The 5,514-nt window shown below is 42.7% G+C and overlaps 1 long non-coding RNA gene across 1 annotated transcript; it reads right to left on the bottom strand.

The window, feature by feature from the left end:
• Positions 1-3,415: 3,415 nt before the first annotated feature.
• LOC129214970 (uncharacterized) lies at positions 3,416-4,875 on the bottom strand. The gene is made up of 3 exons (XR_008579866.1): positions 4,802-4,875; positions 3,755-3,862; positions 3,416-3,670 (listed from the first exon to the last, which is right to left on the bottom strand). It is a non-coding gene; the product is annotated as an uncharacterized LOC129214970 (long non-coding RNA).
• Between the last annotated feature and the right edge of the window lie 639 nt (positions 4,876-5,514).

The raw sequence follows: 5,514 nt of genomic DNA, 5'->3' as shown, positions 1-5,514 counted from the left end.
TGAAATTTAAGCCAAATATCCAGACATGGACAGAAGTATGTATCCTAATTCAGTGACATGCTGTACGTTAAAAATATGAATTGTAGAATTTGGGCTATAAATTCTGCTTTTCACTCAGACATCCTGTGCCTCGATGGTAATAACACTTTGTACTCTGCAAACAGAAAATTATTACATTAAAGATTTAAGGCTCACAGTGGCTTTGACTACTGGTTATTATTAGCATTGTTTCTGGTTCTTGTCAACCCAGGGACTGGGGCTGATGGCTGGAGCTTCACACACAGGGTGCTGACTTACGGGGGTTCTGGAGATCTCCTTAGCTGGTGCTTCACTTCACAATCCGTGTGCAGGGCACGCTGTTGTAGCAAAAAGCACTTGTGAATCAGTAACTCTCCCATGAAGGCAGCAAACATCAGCAATGTTCCTGCAAAAGCACCCTGCATGGGGCCAGCTGCAAGCACCAGCGCTGCCTGTTGTTGACCAGGGTAATGCAGATGGAAGAGGACCCGTGTTTCCTCTCTCTGCTTTGGTAACGCCCAAGTTTCCGAAAGGCAGGGTGGCTCCTGGCCCTCCTGCTGGAGGGGAACGGGGGGGATGCGGCAGCGGCTGCTCTGGGAGGTGGTCTGCCTGCGCAGCCGCTGTCACCTCCCCAGGTCTTCCCTTCTCAGCTGAGACCTTTCTGTCTACTGCATGGGCGCTTGTTTATTCAGGCAAAACCTGTGCTGGGTGACAGGCCCAATGTGACTCAAGAAATGGCAAAGCATCAGCTGCTGATGTGCAGAAGAGCAGCCCTGCAAGAGGAGGGGACTCGGTCATATGCTGCTGCTTCACTGGAAACAGAAACCAGGGCTTTGGATGAGGCATTGGTCCCGCAGCTGGCATGGCAGAGTCATTGCAGGACGTAATGCCATGGCATCATGTGATAGTGCCGCCTCAGGCAGCGATGTGACGCAATGTCATGCGGTATAAACATCCTGTGCCACCAAACACAGATTACACTGCAATTAGAAGGCTGATAGCAGTGCTCGTGGGAATACACAAAGCAGCTGTTGTCAAATAATATGCCAATATGAGGGTAGGTCTTAATGATATAGTACCTTCCATCACTATCGTAGTACATAAAAAAATGGGCAAACTCACTTTTTGTTACTACAGTGTCCAAATTAGAAGGTACTAATTAGTGTTTATCCTCACTTACGCTGCTAAACTCCAAGCCTACGTTTTTCTGGAGACAACCCTGCTGTTCTCTGAGGATCTGGGCAAGAGACAGTTTTCTAGCAGGAAGGGCACTGGTCTGGGTGCAGGAGACTGACACGGTGCTGACGTGCTGCTGAGCCCTCAGTCAGTCCCACCAGCTTTCCGTGCTTCTGTCTTCCCTCCTGACTTTTGCCTGTTTCATCTTCAAAGGTTGCATGGAAGGGATTTCTTTTTAATCTCTATTTGTACAGCACCTAGTATAAAGGGATCTACGTTTCAGCGGCAGTCCTTACAAGCGACTGCAATGCAAACAGCACACCGTATAGTAAAGAGCTGTGTTACCCAACTTCGATGTCAGGGTGATAAAGCCACCACGTGGAGGCTGGGCAGACTTAGTCATGCTCAGTTTTATGTCCGTGCAGCTTCTAATCTTTAAACTGCAATTAGAATCTCTTCCATGCTGGCGTGATAAAGCCTTCTATCTCACAAGACAGCTCAATCTATGCTCTTTTGGTCTGTATTTGAAGGTTGTACTACCATGACTGTGTCAAGAAAGGGTGTAATTTTTTTTTTTAAACGTAGATTAATGTGTCAGTGAAAGTTCTGATAAAGATGCAGCTACTCAGCTGTAAAAGTGCACAGGACTATATAATACTTTTGCTTTTCAGAACAGAAATAGACTTTTATAGCAGAGTAACTATTTCTGTATATGGAAGGAAAAGATGAACTGACCACTTCAATTCTGCCAGTCTGATACAGCAAAATATTTTAAGTGCAATTCCACTACAGGATTAAGCTGGGGGAAGCTCGTGTGCTTCACAGGTATAACCTTGTCTTTTCCTTTCCTTTCTTACTGAGCTAGGAAGTATTTTTCCCTCTTGCCTTCTCTCTCCTTTCTTTTGGAGCTGGCTTTTCCTGTCATACTACATACTCTCGAAAGAGCTTGGCATTTTTCCCTGCCCTTTGCAGCTTTGGAATGCTTTCTTCCTGTTTCTCAATGTCTGTTATGCTGCAAGTAAGGCAGAGGTAGTGCCTTTGTTTCACTGCTGCTTTTAAGTCACATGATGATATTTAGGAAATTTGTGGACCTGCGGTACTGCAAGATTACACCCATAATGAAAAAAAGGTTAAAAAAAATGCAAAATGGGTTAATGAGTGGCCAGGTCGTTAAAGGGTCAGGTTCAAGTTTAGGGAAACAATAGCTACTAGCAGCCAGCAGTTTGACTCTCCAACATTTTCATTGCCCATATGGCCAGATAATTTAAAAAAAACCCCACAAAACCAAAAAAACCTGGACCTATGGACCAGCTGAGAGTTCACCAGGAAAGTGCAAATATAAACATGGTGTTCACAAGAGGGTCATGCTCTGGGGTCCTTCACAGTGCCAGGTAGGCTGTTGCTTTGAGGATTAAAAATAATTAGATGCCCACTGTTCTCAGAAACAAGAAACACCCCTCAACATGTCCAACAGATCCTTCCTACTATCCTTTTTCTTTGTAGCTTTTTCTATACAAAACAAAGATGGAAGAAGGTGATACCATAGGACGCTGCGTTGCTTCCTAGAGTTTATGTCAGACTTTACTATGAGTTAGCAAGCAGTTAATTATTACTTTAGACTGAGGTCTTGACATTAGTGCCAGTCAGATCACGATTTGCCATTGATAAAAGCATTGCGCAGTGCCAAATATAGCAATGCTTCAAAGACAATAGCAAAAGTAGAACCCCTGGTTGCTTAACAAGTATCTGTAGATTTAAAAAAATACCCATTTATGTATCTGTCTGTCTGTCTATCACCCAGGGAAAGGATGACCCTCAAGTCTAACTCATTTCAATGGGGTTAAAATTTACCTTCCTATGTTTATCCTTACGGATTTTCAAATAGCAGTACTGTTACTTTTCTGTCCTAGGTAAGCTTCATTCTCAATTTTCAGCTCCATTTAACAGCAGCTGTAAGACACTGCAGCTGAGGGCTCCATGCTGTTCAGCATTATTTGGAAGCCCAGCAAAGCAGCGTGTGTTGGATCCCCAGGGCAGTGCTATATACCATCCGTTCAAACCACTTGATGTCTATTTCAAATAAGATTTTTTTTTAAATTTTATTTTAGAAAAGCTTGTGTGTGGGCTTAAGCAGCAGTTGAAATTAAATAGGGCAGCATAAGCTAATAGTATGACTCATGGGAAGGAAATAGAGCAGCAGTTGGTAAAAACTGTTCGGTAACAAAGAGTCTTTATATTCATAAATTCATACAGGCTAACATGAGGCTTACAAAACAGTTGTTTAAGCAGCAGAAAACTAAATTCCGGTCTTGAGATCCTCCTAGTTCTTAAAGACTTATCTTTCCATCAGACACTTTCCTTTCCCTCTTCAGTCCCTCTTGTACACCTGATTACTTAAGAAGAGAGAGGACGAAAAAAAAGGCGATCTTTGGTGAATGGGCTAGTTCAGTGGCATTTCTGCATGCTGCACAAGTACCTGTGTTGGAAGTAAGTTAAAATAACAGTACAGAGAGACTAACTGTGAATTTATGCAGATCTTTGCTAAGCCATTGACTCATACCTGTAGAAGTAAATCATCTGTTTCTGATACCGGCCATTTTGTCATTGCTGTACTGAGCCGGAGCGCGGTATGAATGCGATTGTGTCAGCAGAGCTTAGACCTTGGACGCTGCAACAAAAGACATACTTTATCGATGTGCTGATGTTACTGAATCCAAATCCTGGCTCTGAGACTATGTGATTATAATCTAAAATCAGCTGATGTAACTGAGAAATAATTCCACTGAAGTTAATGGAAATTACACAGGGTTTTATATAGCGTCGGGGGGGAAAGTATCAGGCCCAGTCTTTTATTGTGCAAGTTGAGACTAGTTTTAATTTCAGAGTTCATCTGAGTGATAGGCGTTCGTCTGTGACTTGTTGGGTAGGTTGGTTTGGCTGTGAGTGGCCTTTGACACAGCTGGTTACGAGGCACTAGAAAGCTTTATGAAGGCGTCCTTAGGGATACTCACAAACAGGGGAGCAGTGAACAGCAAAGGCAAAAGGCTGCTGGAAAAAAAAAAAAACCAACCAACAACAAAACAGATAAGGAACACATACCATTCAGTGTTTCCTAATGAAACAGAGCCAGGGCCCCAAACAGAAATTCAAAGACTGGAAAACCAAGACTGCTTTCCTGGGGAGCACTTTGTGTAAGCAGTTGCAAGGTCCCAAGCCACCGACACAGTAACCATGAAGATAACGAGTATTGTTGGTCATTGCACACGGATGGCCGTACGCTATGGCCACTCAAAGCTGTGGCTAAGGCAGCTGACCCACATTGCAGTAGCACACGGCAACATGAGGTACAGATAAAGATTAAAACATAAAAAAACCCATCACAGCACAACCAAGAGGAGGAGGTAAAAGTTTGTGTTATTTATAGTAGCATCCACTATAGGGAGTTAATGGAGAGTTAATCTGCACCTTCCCATAACAGAGCTGCGATATCTGCAATATTCTTGATTTTTTATGAAGGAGAAAAACAATACTGAAGTGTTTCAGTGTCATTAGGAAGTAAAGTACAATCACTTCACCTGGAAGACTGAATCTAACAAAAACACCTTACGGTGAGAAAGCAGAGGAGGTTCCTGACTCCTGGTCTCATCCCAGTGACACTCCAGACTCCCAGCTTGCTTTCTGTGACTACAACTCCTCCCTTCTATGAGATCAGCCAGAAAAGACGCCAAAAAACACCAGCCAGTGCTACAGTCACAAGGTCTATCTGGTCTTCCTCTCCTGTGAAATCTGTCCTCTTTTTGACCCCTGTTGTATGATAAATGAGTAAGGAAACAGGATTGGAGGGAGAGGAAGCGATACCCTTGAATTATCCTTTGGGGAAATGTCATAATCTAGGCTGAGCTGATTAGTCATCCAGAACAATTAAAATATGGCTTTATAATATTTAAGTAACTTAATCTCTGCAAATGACTGTGATATCTGGGAAGGACACTGCTTTCTAGGGGAAGAAAAAAGTAGATATACAAAGTGGTCTCATTCCTCAACTAGGATTTGACAAAGAGCTTGGTTATACCTCTAAGGCAAAATGGCAGACAGTAACTTAGTATGTCTTCATCCATTTCCAGTGCATGGCATAAGCCTCAGTTTCTGAAAATACTCTGTTCCATTAAGTTCCTTTAGAATATTTGAGCTCTTATGACGTCTTGATAATGGGCTATTTCTTTGTATCAGATCAAGTATCAGGGATTAAACTGGTGTTTTGCATCCAAATGAGATTTCTACTGGAACAGAAATATTTGCATTTAGAAATTGATTGTGTAA

The sequence above is a fragment of the Grus americana genome, chromosome 19 (genome assembly GCF_028858705.1).
Source record: "Grus americana isolate bGruAme1 chromosome 19, bGruAme1.mat, whole genome shotgun sequence".
Lineage (NCBI taxonomy): Eukaryota > Metazoa > Chordata > Aves > Gruiformes > Gruidae > Grus > Grus americana.
This window is presented reverse-complemented; position numbering and strand designations above follow the sequence as displayed.